Genomic DNA, 15,468 nt, shown 5'->3' on the forward strand with positions numbered 1-15,468 from the left:
GCTGAGGGACAGCGGATGGCCCTGGAGCCTTCTCCCTGGCATGCCCCGTCTCCCAGGGGTGGACCCAGCACAGACACAGGAGCGAGTGGACATGGCACAGCCCTGGTGTGGGCTGGGCCCCCAGACACCACCCTGGCCGACGCCCTCCCCATCAGTATCAGAGGCGCCCGGCTGCGTGGCCCGAGTGACCGCCTGAGAAGGCAAAGGGGTCGGTGGTCTTACAACAGAATCACCCCGTCGCGGACCACATCCTTTGCTGTGCGGTCATCTCACTGACGTCTTAACCACGAAATGCCAGGCTTCGCAGCTGGCAGAGGGCATCACCCCACCGGACCCGGATACTGACTGTCACGTGAGAAAGCTCAGGCGCATCACTGACTTCCCCAAGGAGTTAGTTATTCTTTCCCCACACACAGTCCATGTTTAACCTGGGTCTGTGACGACTCTGAGAGTTACTGTCACTTTTATCCCAATGCGTCGTAGCAAAGTATGCACTCACGTACGTGTTACAGCTCGAGGCTATTTCAGAACCCTTCACACACGCACGTGTGCAGGTATGTGTAAGATGACGATTCTCGTGTGTGTGAATGTTGAATAGAAGTAGCTGTGATATTCCACGGTGGGGCAAACGTGATATTGGAGGGCAGGAGTTGAGCAGAGTCATGTGTACATGCATCTCACAGTTTGTATATTCAGCGAGCCTCCTAAAGAGGAAGAATACAGAAGTATCTTCTGTTTGCAGACCACACACAAGCGGACAGCCTGGTGTGCACCTGTGTCTCACGGGCCACACGAAGGCCTGCTCCCCACTTCCCAGTCCCTCACTGCGTCTATTCTGTCCCAGCCTCACACCTAGTTCCTGGGTCTGATACAGCGCCTAATAGATGGACAATGGGAACAGCAGAGATTAAATCAAAGTGTAATTAGGTTCATGAATTTGGCTGTCGTAAAATGTGCTCATGGCGGAGCCAGAATTAGAAATGACCATTCCTTCCTCTTAGGCCCAGATGGCTGTCATAACTGAGCTTTCGTCCCTGCTAAACCATAAGCAAATTGATGTGAGAAGACACATCAATCGGGTGCCTCCCACACGACCCTGACCGGGGCTGGGGATTGAACCTGCAACCCACGTGCCTTTGACCGGGAATCGAACCCACAACCCTCCTGTCCCTGGGCCAACGCTCTAACCCTGACACACTGGCCAGGGCACGTTTATATTGTTTTTGTGCTACAGTGGCTCTTGCACTACTTTCCATGCTTAGATCTGCTGCACTGAAACTCAGGGGTGGTAAAAAAAAAGAGTAAAAGGTAATCACCTATGTGAACACCAGTCTGGTCACACAGTAGATGCTCCAAGATGCTCTGAGACTGTGCAAGAGAAAATGGGACCTTAGTTAACGCAGCATCCCGGAGTCCCACCCATCAGGGAGTCCTCCCCGGTGCTGGGGCCTGGGCACCACCATCTCCCCAAGGTGCCTCTCCCTCTCCCCGGGAAGGGTCCAACCCCAGGTGTTATCAGCTGCAGGAATGCAATTCTGAGCCAGGCTTTATCTTCTGCCCCTGAGACCTGTGTGAACACCACGGGCAACAGTAATCTATGGGAAATAATTTAGTGATGGCCGTGCCTAGAGACAAAAGTAGAGCATTGATAACTACTTCAAACCCTTTCAATTTTACCGTTTTGTGATTTAAATTCACAAGCTATCCTGGCCGCCTCATCAGCTGGCCGGATAATGAATCTATTTTTCATCTTGGCCTGCCCTGTGCTGATCTGAGCCCAGGGCCTCTCTCATGCAAATGAGAGCCTGGTGTTTGGCTCAGCTGCGGGGCATAATGCAGCTGAGCGACAACCCAGTGTAAATCCACAGGAAGTCACCTTCAGGCCTACATTGCTGAGGACTAAAGACAACTTCTTCAATGACTTTGGTTGTTTAATTGTGGAGCCCAGAAAAGGTTGGGAGCCTCGGCCAATGATTATCTGCCCAATTAGGAAAACGTTAATCAGAATCTGCAATGGGTTATGAGTGGATGGCAAAAAGGCCCCCAGGCTCGAGTGGGGAGAACAGACGGAGGTATGAGAAGCTGAGAAAATGAAGAACTGAAAGTGAATTAACCTGGTGGGGAGAGAGAAGTCTTGAATTTTCTGATCGGGGGCATCCCCAGTTCTTCCAAAACAAATACGCTTGATCTTCAAGGGGCCACGGAGGAAGATAAACATGATCATTATACGGTTTGCAGAATCCCAGAAGGAATAACACATCAGCTACCCACGTGAAACAAAGCTTCCTGGTCCTCGGTAGTGGCAGAGATTTCTCCCAAGGCATTTCATTTAGAAGTACTCAGAAGTTGTCATAGTAACATCATTTAGCTTCTTACCGACACCCTTATGGCTTCTTTGTGATTGTCAGATCTGAAAATAAAGCCTCACTTTGTTCCAATGTGCTGATACTTTTGTTCACAGTGTCCCTCCCGGTAAATGTCCAGGGTGCTCTGTGACAAAATTCAGCATCAGAGTCCAGTGGGCTCGACTTCAGAGGACTTGGCCAGAGGAGGGATACAAAGGACACTGCGTGGCTGGTTCCGCCCCAGAAATGCTTACTCTTGGATTCACTCGACTTACATGAAGTAACGAGCAGCCATGAGGTTGGGACCTGGCCATGCACAGTCCACTGCCCTCAAGGACGCAGCGGGGCGCTGAGGTCGGACTGTGGAGCCAGGGGTGGAAGCTGACCCAGGTACCCCCCCCCCCCCCCGCCCATCTGAGAGTCTGGGCGGCCATGCCCTGAAAACCCAGACAGCCCTCTTCAAGTGGAGGGGGACACTCTCCTGTCTCGTCGGGAAGGGGTGGGGAGAGCCTTTTACGGTCCTTTGGTAAGGGTGTCACCGGGCGTTTTAATCAGGAAGGTGGTGTGACCGAAATGGGCCACGAGAGCCCTGGGAGGCTCTGAGCAAAACCTCAGACATTAAGCTCGACCTACTTGGACGGCTGTGCGCGTTACCTGCGGCCACCCTGAACGTCCGCGGTGTGTCTCAGCGTAATCACAGCCACGTACAGGAGCCCCGAAAACATGGTATTCCACCCACTTCTGAAGTCTCAGTGATTTGGTTTCTAATTAGACTGCTGTGCTCCGGATGAACTATTAACAAATGCAATTTACAATTCAAAGGGGAACTCAGAGATTTCTGGGTCCAGGAGGATCTAGTCTGTACTTTGACGGTTTATTTCAAGCTAATGGATTTCAAGATTATCATAACCATCCCATGTTTCTGAAAATTATATATTCGAGTTTAAGATCCATACTCTAAAGCTACGTAAAAGGTAAAATCTGGGGGAGCAATGTGCGAGCGTACGATCTCTCGTTTCCAATACACTGTTGCCTAGGTAACAGGCCGATCTAAGCATTCTGAATCGGTAGGCGTTGATCATCTATATTTGGGGATTGAAATCTGCAGTGGAGGCAAGTTTCCATGGTACCAGCAATTGCATAACTGTTTTTCCAGCATTATTTCAGAACAAAGTTGTATGTCATCTGGGCATATTTCAGGCTCAGATATATTAGCCAATCCATCGTATGACCAGGTGAACGGCTCTCACATTCAATTTGGAGGTGAATATTCACTTACTGTAGGAAATTGTTTCGTGCTAACGGCCTTGAACTCAGTGATTGAATAAAAGGACAGATCATTAAGGTGAGTAAGTAATGTCCTCTGTGACCAAGGCATAAAGTAACTGATGAAGATAGGAAGGAGGTTCCTCAAAAGACTAAAAATAGAGCTACTATACAATCCAGCAATTCTACTTCTGAATATTTACCCAACGGAAAAATAAAGCATTAATTCGAAGAGATATCTGCACCCCTGTGTTTACTGTGGCATATTCACACTGGCCGAGATATAGAAGCAGCCTAAGTGCCCATCAATAGACAAATGAACACATTGATAAGAAGACGTGGTGGACACACACGATGGAATATTATTTGACACTAAAAATGAAATCTTACCATTTGCAACCACATGGACGAGACTGGAGGATGTTATGCTCAGTGAGGTATGTCAGACAGAAAAAGACCAATACCACATGCTCTCACTTAAGTGAAGTCAGAAAAAACCCGCACGGAAACAAATGAATAAACAAAATAGAAACACACCCAGAGGTACAGAGAACAAGCTGGTGGTTGCCAAAGGGCAGGGGGTGGGGGGATGTGCATTTTAAAAAGGGGTGTTATGCGCTGGCTGGTTTGGCTCAGCGGTTAGAACGTCGGCCTGCAGACCAGAGAGTCCCGGGTTCGGTTCCCGCTAAGGGCACGTACCTCGGTTGCAGTTTGTCCCCGGCCCTGGTTGGGGTCACGCAAGTGGCAACCAGTCAATGTGTCCCTCTCACGTCGATGTTTCTCTCTCTCTACCTCCCTCTCTCCCTCCTGCTCTATCTGAAGATAAATGTAAGAATGTCCTCGGGTGAGGATTAAATAAACAAACAAACAAACAAACAAATAAATAAATAAAAAAGGGTGTTACATTATCTCTACAAAGAGTGAAACTGGGCTGAGGTTAGGTTTCTGTCCCATGAAGCAGGAACTACCTCTACAGAGCTGATTCCCTTCACCGTTTAGGAAACAAGTTTTAATGATCTTTTGAAAATAAAGTTACAGGCAGAGGATCCAGACACTTACTTTAGGTCTGGAGTGAAGCTATAGAACATCTCTATTTTCAAAAGGAAAACCAGTTTTGTGACTGTTTTGTCAATGATTTTTCTTTACTGAGTATTTCAGACTTTTCATTTGATAGAAAACCAGCTAATATATGTTTTCAATTGAAACAAATATTTAAGGGCTTTGAAGGCAAACTGAGAAATGAAAGGGACTCGTTTGCCAGTTGATCGTACAATATGAGACATTTCTCTCTACTCCAATCCACTGGCCTTGGGGCTTCTTAAACCCATGGTTCAGAACAGTCACAAACATAGTTTTAAATACTTACACATCAAGGATTATTTCTGAAACTATTAGAAGAGATGCAATCACATAATTTAAGCATCTACAAATTAGACCTAATATCTCAGTAGCAATCTTCAAACTCCATTACAGTGGTGCAGGTTTGCCTCCCCTTTGTAGGAGGGAGAAAATCCAATTTCCTCTGTTCAGCAGGGCTAACCCTGGGTCACAGGATCCGATCAGTGTCTTCATTTTAGTTTTTCTACAGACACAAGTAATAGGTGCGAGAGAGTCTCAAACAGACCAGAGCCATACATAGAAACTGTTCCCATTTATATGGGGTAGATCTTTCAGGATGATCCAAGTCAATGTTTCTCAGGTTTTTTTTTAACTCCTTGTCTTCCATTAAGAAGTCCTTTCAGACATTTCTTCCTAATCACTGCCCGAGGAATTGTGATAGCACACGGCACGTCGCTGGTCACGTGCCGTGTGTGTGCGCCTCGAAACATTCTCTTGGTTCATTGATGTAAAACTGGCACTGACCTTGTCTAAGCGTGAGATGGACGTGTTGATTTGATGAGCTCATACATGTATCGTGAAATGGTCCCCACCATCCCACCCACTCACGCCTTCATCATTGTCGCCTGAGGACCACTGCTTTTCTCCTGGTGAAAATATGTGAGGTCTAGTCTCCTAACCACAGATTCAGAGACTGTTCCTGCATACAGTCTTGTTAACTCCAGCCACCACGCGCTGCCCACCTTGCACCCGAGGCCGATACCCTCTGACCAACAGCCCCCCTGGGTCCCAATCTTCGGGTCCTGGGAACCAAGAATCTACTCTGGTTTTATGAGTTTTCCCTTTCTTTTCTGATTCCACATATGAGTGAAATCACATAGTGTTTGTCCGTCTCTGACCTTCCTCACCTGGCCTCATGCCCTCCCAGTCCATCCGAACTGTGGCCAGTGGCAGGACATCGTTCATTTTTATGCCTAAATACTATTCCATTGCATCTCTACCTCACTTCTCCCGTCCATCCATCCGACGGTGGACACCAGGCTGCTGCCATGTGTGGGCCGAGGGGGATGATGCTGCAATACACTTGGGGTGCACGGACCCCTTCAATGCCCTCTTTCTCTTCCTCTGCATCAATATTCTGAAGGGAATTGTGGGATTGTGGCAGCTCTACTGTGAGCCTTTGAGGACCCTGCACACTGCCTCCCACGGCGGCTGAGTCGTCAGTGGAAGTGGACCCTGCACACTGCCTCCCACGCGGCCGTGTCGTCAGTGGAAGTGGACCCTGCACACTGCCTCCCACGCGGCCGTGTCGTCAGTGGAAGTGGACCCTGCACACTGCCTCCCACGGCAGCCGTGTCGTCAGTGGAAGTGGACCCTGCACACTCCTCCCACGGTGGCCGTGTTGTCAGTGGAAGTGGACCCTGCACACTCCTCCCACGGTGGCCGTGTTGTCAGTGGAAGTGGACCCTGCACACTCCTCCCAAGGCGGCCGTGTTGTCAGTGGAAGCGGAGTTCTTGGGCTGCTGTGGGGACCGTGATTTCCTGAGGCCCCCAAGGAGCATGGGGGGTCAGGGAAAGCTTTGCTGATGGTGTGAAATTGAGGGGACTGCCCTCTGGGGTCCCACCCGCTCCATCTCACCTATCTTGTCTGCAACAGGCCCCAATAACGCCAGAGTCCGGAGTCTCTGCTCCATATTCAAGTCCAGTCCAGCCCAGCACCTGGCTGGGTCACTTTGTGTTCCCAGCACACCCCAGTGTGGGGTCCGCCTGGCCATGGGCCCGTGGCTGCTCGAGGCACGTGCTGGGCGAGGGGGGTCACGGAGCGGGAGACAGTAGAGGACCAGAGGGCTAGAGAGGGAGAACTCTCGGTGGGGGGTTCACCCTCCCCAGATTTCTCAAGTGTGGATGGGGCCACCCTCCCAGGAATGATCTATGTCTCAGGCGAGACTGACAGGCAGCACCTTCCCTTCATCACCCCGACTTCACTGTGCATGCGCCCTCCTCCCCCTTTGTTCAGTCCCTTCCCCCAGACCTGCGGGAACAGACTCGGGGTTCCCGGGAGCGTGAAGTTGGAGGTCCCTGGCGAAGCCGCCATGATGACCGGGCTTTTCATATCACCTCCCCTCTGCTCTCTTCCCACATTAGTATGAATAAAGCGCCAGTTAGTGTACACCCAGCCTTGTATCTGTGTGCCTCATACCCGGATGTACTTTCTCCTGCCCTCAGCATTTCCGCACCTGCTCCCCCAGCCCCCCAGGGCAGATGCGGGGACAGGCTTCCTGTTTGCAGCAGCTAAGGCCGCAGAGACACAGCGGCCGAGGTCCGGCTCCTCCCTTCCACCCCAGGGGACAAGTGGCTCTGTCTCCCTGGACCATAGCGCTTCCTTTTCTCTTTAATATGTTTTTACTGATTTTTTTTTTTTTTTTGAGAGAGAGAGGAAGGGAGAGAGAGACAGAAACATCAATGTGAAGAGACACATAGATCGGCCGCCTCCTGCACGCCCCCTACTGGGGATCGAGCCTGCCACCCGGGCCTGTGCCCTGACCGGAATCCAACCGGGACCTCTCAGTCCCTGGGACGGCCAGACGCCGTCAGTCCACTGAGCCACACAGGTAGGCAGGATGACAGCATTTCAAGGATGGCCCCCAGGTCACTCAGGAAGACTGTCCAGGCTGTCAAATCGGCAAGAGGCTTTTAAAAAGATTTACATCCCAAAGGGGCAGGTAAGAATTCACGGCGACAAGTTTATTCGGGCTGAGGAGCACATTACAGCCCTCTTGGTGATATTCAATTTCCTAAAATAACCGGAACTCATACCTAAGACAATGACCTTCTCCGCGTTCACTCCTGTTATGAGAGTAACTTCCACCACCACCCTAGTTGGTCTGAGGAGATATAATTTGCATTTCATACTTTTTCTAAAGTCACGCACTTTTAGTAATGCAATCTCCTGTTTTGCTTACTAGAAGGTTCTGCCTTTTTTTTTTTTTTTAGCTTAAAAAAGGAATCAGGGTGATAATGTATTATATTAGTGAGCCCGTATGGGACGTGGCCCGGGGATGAGCGGTATCAGGTAGACAGAAGGGCCCAGGTAAGCTCACGGAAAGACGCTACCGCCCTGCATCCCACTCACACGTGCGAAGCGCAGAGACAGCTGAGTTTAGCCCCTTCTAACGGCTTGTGTCCTTGCAGACGTTGAGACTGCTGACCCGCACGGGCAGCTGAGCAGGGGGTGACCGCTACAGACCCCCTGGGTGGTGGGAATGGACTTGTCATCTCAGCCCCACTGCACAGGCGTGAACAGTCACCAGGCGACACAGCTGGACGTGAGGGCGCCCGCCCTACAATGAGATTCTGGACGCCGGCCTTTGCAGCAGGCTCTGTCCCTGCCGCTCTGTCCCCGGCCGGAGGGGACCTCCCTGTCCTCCGGGCTGCCTCCCTGGGCTCCAGCACAGGCTTAATAAAATCTGTCTGGGAATGTCTCTGCGGTTCCTCTCAATGTCTCTCTTGGAAAAGCCAAGAACCCCAAATACCAGTAACAAGAGGATGCCTCTGGATAAAGTGATGACCAAATGTGGAATCCGAATCAGGGCGCCCACACAAACATGCAGATGGATTCAAAACGTTCAAGGTTCACCTGCAAACACCTGGGCTCTAGCAGAACTCAATGATACTTTATAAGATTTATTCTCTTTCAATCATGAGGACATTTTCCATTTTATTTTTTTTAAATCATTTTTTTTTCTTTATTGATCTTACAGAGAGAGGAAGGGAGAGGGAGAAAGAGATAGAAACATCAATGAGAGAGAACATCAATGAGCCGCCTCCTGCACACCCCCTAGTGGGGATCGGGCCCACAACCTGGGCATGTGTCCTGACCGGGAATCGAACTGGCGACCTCTTGGTGCAGGGTCAGCGCTCACCCACTGAGCCACACCAACCGGGCAACATTTTCCATTTTAATCAGTGGCTATGGGAAGTTTACAGAAAGAACTCAAATGCTTGTAATGGTTTTAGAAAGAGAAAATGAACAATCACGCAGACTACTAATATCTAATTCCTAATTCAGTAATTTTGCGCAAAACAGATACTTTGCACCTTGTACATAAATAAAAGGAAGTGTATATCGCGAATGCTTCCCCCACAAGGAGTCTGGACTTCAATTCGATTTTCTCAAAGAAAAGCTATAAAAGCAAACACATTTAGGATCGCACCCAACTCTGGAAAATTGCACAACTAATTGTAAAGCCGAGATAATCAAAGCCGTACATCAGTTCTTCCACGATTCTCTACTCCTGGTTTTGTTTTTAAATTTTTAAGTCTGCCTGGCAGGGTCAGGGGAGGAAGGAAATGGGACAAATCTTGCGTGGGTGGTTTCTGGCACCCCCCCCGGGCTGGCGTGAGGAGGTCGCAGAGCCCGGCATTCCGGAGAAATGTCCTGAGAAATCAGCTCCTTATCACCTTCCCTCCCAGGAGAAAGACACCCAGTTCTCCGTCTCGTTTCTCTGTCTTTCCATGTCATTTGTTGACACTGAACAGGCATGAAGCTGCATAGATGCTTCCACATGAACCCTGAGGCCAACCCCAGGCCCTGACTGGTCCCTCTTCCCCCGAGGGTGCGGCTGAGGTTTCAGACCCAAACCTCTGCTTCCCCCGCCCAGTCACACCTCAGTCCTCTGGGGCCACCACACAGCTGTTCCTCTTCGAGATTCTGTGGAGGAAACATCCCTGAAGCCCCCGTTAAGACAGGCTGTATTTGGCGGGCTGGCCTCTTCCCTTTAGTGTTTTTCATGGGGGTGGGGGGTCCAAATAGCCTTTTGTTAAATTGTTTAACATATTTTTGCTCTTGAATGCCTTCGGCACTGGGTTGGGGGGGGGGGGCTGGAGCAGGAGACAGGTGCCAGCAAGGCCACAAAGGTAGGGCACGCGCAGTCGACCTGAGCACTTCCTGAGTGAGAAAGGGCGTCACCACACGGGCTGGGGTGAGCATGTCTCCAACGGGGTCCCTCCGACCTCCTCTACGTCCGTGAAGAGGGCATCGTGTTTCAGGACGTGGCAGAGGGGTGTGACCTGCGGCCAGGAGAGGGACCCTGGTTAAGTCAGGCACGGACGCCTGCTGTCCCTTTCAGTGCCCGAGGCCGTGGACGGCCAGCATCCCAGGAGGCTCGGAGGGTAGTCGGCGGGCCGGCAGGACGGCAGGGCTCTGTGTCCATACACTGCCCCCTGCTGATCCCAGAAAGGGCCCGAGGCTGCTGCCTCTTCCAGTCTCTCTACACGAGGAACCAACACACTCCACTCGTCCGCTGGATCCACCTGCCCACCGTCTGGGACGTACCTGGAGTCCGGGCACACCTGGCTCGGGGGCACACCTGGAGTCCGGGGCATACCTTGAGTCCGGGCACACCTGGCTCGGGGGCACACCTGGAGTCTGGGACATACCTGGAGTCCGGGGCACACCTGGCTCTGGGGCACACCTGGCTTTGGGGCTGGTCTTCTTCTTTAGGAAAAGGAGCTGAGGCGGCTGGTTCCAGGCCCGGCCGGGACACACACACGAGGAGCAGGCGTGTTTTTGTGCGGGAAAGGGAAGAAGAGTTTAACACAACATCACGACCACGGGCCACCAGCACGGGCCTGTCGCCTGGAGGCCATATTGATGTGACTAAAGGAACTGGAGAGAAACAGACTTCCAGTTCGGGAGAACACCAAGTCCCTTTGTGGACACTGCCCCCAGGAGGTGGCCGAGCCCCAGCCCTGGACGTGGGCTGTGCACAGGGACTAACTTCTGAAGGGTGCTGCGGGAGGAGGGGGGGACGGAGGAGGGGACGGAGGGGGACCACACACACCCCTCCACCTTGCCGCCCGCCAGCATCCACAGTGATGCCCGTCAAGTGATGGAAACCCCACTTTCTCTGAGGACTTGCCCCCAAATCCTCTGCCCCAGACGAATCATAGCAGCAGCATCGGACACACTCCGAGGGCCCTCCTGAGAAATCCCAGCAGCACCCTTCAAAACGCGGTCCCCAAACAAGCAAGCCTGAGACCCCTCCCAGGCAAGAGGAGCCAGGAGACATGAGGACCAAGGCGATGTGACGTCCCGGGGGTCCTGGAGCAGAAGGACACCCAGAGGGAAGCCAGGGGGGGTCGATCTGGTGACGAGTCGTGTTCCGATGGCGTCTGACTCGGTGTTCACGGAAGGAGTCGGCGGGGACGCAGCGGGACCTGGGAAGACACCCTTCGCCGTTCTCGGGGGGTCGAACCCTGTTCTGGAACAGGACCATTCGAACAACCGCCCGGAGCCCCGCAGAGCCCGCTCACTCCGCTCCACGCGGCTTTTATCCGTATTGCCTCGTGTTTAATGTTCCTGTGCACGGGATTCGTGGACACAGCATGTGTTTCTCTTCTGAAAATACGACAGAGCTATGCAAGTTTAATGGGATATTTCGCTTTCATTAAACGAGAGGGAAACACTTCTACCCTCTTCCCCCGCGGGGAGGGGACGCACACCGTGGGGTTCACAGGGCTTCCCTGGGGCCCTTTTCTCTTGGAGGGATTTCCTCCCGGATTGCCTCCCCGTCGGCGGGAGCCTGGAGGCCGGACCAGCTAGAGGACACTTCATTTACATGCAGATATGTCCCTGTGTTTTAAATCAGAAGCTGTTAATGAAGCACTAGGAAGCGGGCTCTCTGTGTCTACGTTTACTCGGAAGACTTGCTCTCTTTCCTGAACAGACGTGATAAACACAGTGAAGGCAGAAGCCAATGCAGGACGAGGGACCCCACAAGCACCCTCAGTGAGGAGACAGGAGCTGAACTGGAGAACGAACACCGCAGCAGACATCGGTGTGTACCCCACCTCACGGAGATGAAGCTTTGCCTGGACACGTGCCTCTCGCCCCTCCTGGGGGGCCCCCCACGCAAGGTCCCGCCCGCATCCCCCCCACCCCCCGTCCTAACACAGAAACCAACAGTCCTTCCTCGGGGAGAAGGAGAAGCCAAACAACGCAGGCACCTGCCACGAGACTAGTCAGAAGCCATCACTTTGTAGTGAAACTGGACGGTCCCAGGACTGAGGACATCAGGAGACACGCAAGGAAGGCCCCTCAGGCCAAGTCAGCCGAGAGGCCCCTGGCGGAGGAGACGGGGGTGTCTGTCTGGGGCAGCAAACAGCAGAGGGTTGGCTGGTGTGACCACGGTGACAGGGGCCACTCTGAGTCCAGACACAGGTGGCGGTCAGCCGGCCCGAGCCGCTGAGGACCCACAGAGGGGCAGCAGGGAGCCTGGGGGGTCCTGGAAGCGAGACCAGGGGCGTTGGCTTTCACCTTGAGCTGTTTTGAGTACAGGGCTAGGAGGTAGAGGCAATTTTAAGTGAAAATGATAATAATAATAATTAGTGATAAGGATAACGCTGGATCATCGTCAAGGATGGGAGGGGAACCAGTAGAAAGACTGCGGAGGATTCTTATCTGATTAATGAGAACCTGGTCTGGGACGGCCACCGTGGGCGGGACATGAAAGGAGCCTCTGCAGGGACAGCTGGGGGGGAGGGGGCATGAGGCTGAAGAAAGAGCCAGTGAGGTGCCCCAGGCTGTCAGCCTGCGGACCTTGGAGAAGCGTCAATGAACTAAGAGAGAGATTTGGGGGCATTCACAGGCCGCTGGGCATGGAAGGGGGCGATGAATATCTTCAGGCCCGTGCACCGTGGAGAGAAATTTAGGAAGAGTGGCCACAGACGGGAGAAAATACAGCCACAGGGGTTCGGATGCGCATGAGTTGCCATAGAACCTGACTATACTGAAAATATAATTATACGATGTGAGAGTCAAATAAGGAAGAAGAGCTGTCTGCTGCGTTTCCAGCACAGGTGCGTGGAGGCATTTCCGGGTCTTCTGAACTCAGCGCACGCTCTCACCTGGAAAGGGGTTCGAGGGAACGGCACACGGTGTCTCCCCGCAGGGACCTGTCCCCAGCTGCAGTGCCCTTGGTTCGGTTTGGTGTGACCCTGCCGCTGCCCGGATGTTCACGGGGCTGCCTTCCGATCACTCCTTCCATCGACACAGTCCCTGCGCACCCACAAAGGGTGAGGGACCCCCGGGTGGTCAGACCTCTCCTTTACTCCCATTCTACTGCTGTTACACATTCACCGTCTCTTCCTTCTAAACTCCGGTGCAGAGACATTTCTGTTGCCTTTTGCTTTGTGACGTGTTTGAAACAGCGGGCCTGCAGCGCAGAGAGCCGGTGCCACGTCTGCTGGCAGGGCCGAGGGCACAGAGGGGACTTGATCAGACGTTGGTCACCGCAGAAAGCCGTTGGCACCCCGGGGTGGCGTGAAGGGGGTGCTGCAGAGCCTGGGCTCTCCGAGGTGGGCTTCCCGGGGTGGGGCTGCATGGAGGAGGAAGGAGCTGGTCAGGGCTGGACCCCTGCAAGGGTACATACCAAGGGACTGTCAGTGGGCAGGGGACACAGCTCCCTGCACCCTGCTTCTCATGGTTTGGTTCCTTCTCTTTCCGTAATTGTATCTAAATTACTTTGGATCTATTCTGTTCTGCCATGTAAAGGGAGAGGTTATGCTTCCCCCACCCCACCTCTAGAGGGTCAACTTGAGTACGCTTTAAAGGCTCTTAAAGATCCCACTTGGACCCAGGGAACCTGAGATGTGATCAGAGCCGGGCCAGCACCAGCAGCCTTGGGACCGGCCAGACACACGCTCAGGGCCTGGGTTTCACCATCGGTAGAACCGGGAGCGTAATGGCATTATTTAGAAGGGCAGCTAAATCCATACATGCACTTCCGCTAAGTGCTGGGAGTCCACCGTGCCATGATTTTGAGGGGTCCCTGCTTCTCCGCTGCCCCAGCCGCTACAGAGCTATCAGGAAGAAGGGCAGCTTCATAAAACTGTCTGTCGACATGGATGGATATGTTGGCTCCTGTGCTTAGTGCCTAAACGAAGTAACCAAATCATCATGAATTACTTTGGATAATATTTAAAAAGAAAGGTACTTATGAATGACTCTCACAAGAGGGGTCACGGCAAATGCGGCTAGAATCGCAGCCTCCTCCTTAACATTGAAATGCCTTGTGATTCCCTTGCTGTTTGGCTCTTCAAGTTCTAGGCAAGTGTAACCCCCACAAACCGGCAGGGGAGGTGGGTACAGAATGCAGGAGCTCCCTTCGTGGGTGGCAACGTGCACACGTCCCTGGTACGCACACTCTAGATCCTGCGTGACTCTTATCTGCTCCCAACAGATGCACTGTTCTGTGTCGATTACCGAGATTTCATTTTTCAGTTTCCCTCTGCTCACTATGGACATTTGCACACAGGTTGTTTGTTCCCAACCTCCATGCTGCCTAAGCCACACAACGCCACGGTTCAGCTGCTGTGGCGACTGAGTGCTAATGCAATTCCACGTCCAATTAACATAAGGTGGATGTAACCACAAGAGATCGGCCGCGTCGTCTGCCTACAGGCTCATCTACAACCTACGCGCAAACAGTGCGACTTGGAGAAGTCCCTGGGGGAGTGGTTCCCTCTCTCGCTCTCTCTCCCTCTCTCTCCCTTGTCTCCTAACCTTTCTCCACAGCCACAATGTAACCATTTCTTCTTTTACCTCTACACGCACTTTCAGTAAGGTTTAAAAACCTTTGGTCAAAAAACACTGAGAAGACTTTGAGGACAAATAGAGCGAGTGGACAGTAATAAAGTACATCTCCCTCCGACAGCCACTCATTTCCACGCAGAGCCGCCCTGCACCACGCCACCCGTGTCCACGCCACCCGTGTCCGCACCGTCAGCGAGAAACTCATCGCGCTCACGTGGCCTCTGTGCCGATGCACTAACAGGGGTTCAACACTTTGGTGGTTCTGCTTCCAAAATGCTTGATTCAACCAGATCATGAGAAAACACCAGTCAGGTCCAAACTGAGAGACACTGTAGAAAATACCAGTAACCTTCAAAATGGTCAAGGTCGCGGCAGACACGGAGAGACCGAGGAACACCCCGGAGGGGTGAGACCACAGAGACACGACGTCTCAGGACTCGCAGGCAGGGTGGTGGGAAAACAGGTGAAATCGCGACACTTAGTTGAGAATACTGCGTCCACAGTAGTGTCTTCACTTTGATCCTCACACGCTGGTGAAGCAGGGCGTTAACTTGGGAAGGAGGATGGGGGATGGTTATATGGAACGTCTCAAATAAAAGCCACAACCACAAAGCCATGCTAAGCCCTGAGAGGTGGGACATCTTGAGCAAACACGGGTTGGCTGGACCTTTTCTGGTCAGTGGACCAGGACGATGTACCAGGGGTGCGGGTGCCGCCGCCGGGACAAGCGCCCGAGGACAAAAAGCCGACGGTTCCGCGTGAGTTCAGTGCCGTGTTCCTTGAACGTCTTCCCTGCCAGGACACAACAAAATGCACAGGCAGCCCTGTGAGGCTCTACCTGCAGTGACCTTGACAAGCACCTGCCTCTCAGCCCCGTGTGACCCATTCCCTCCAGGACCCTCGTCCCAGGGCTTTACTCGCGGG

At 52.7% G+C, this 15,468-nt stretch overlaps 1 protein-coding gene across 1 annotated transcript in view; it reads right to left on the bottom strand.

Annotated features, from left to right (window-relative positions):
* The window catches only part of CSMD1 (CUB and Sushi multiple domains 1), a 1,021,666-nt gene that overhangs the window by 816,940 nt on the left and 189,258 nt on the right, over window positions 1-15,468 (bottom strand). The gene's annotated exons all lie outside the window — the stretch shown is intronic.

This window comes from Molossus molossus, unplaced genomic scaffold (genome assembly GCF_014108415.1).
Source record: "Molossus molossus isolate mMolMol1 unplaced genomic scaffold, mMolMol1.p scaffold_m16_p_9, whole genome shotgun sequence".
Classification (NCBI taxonomy): domain Eukaryota; kingdom Metazoa; phylum Chordata; class Mammalia; order Chiroptera; family Molossidae; genus Molossus; species Molossus molossus.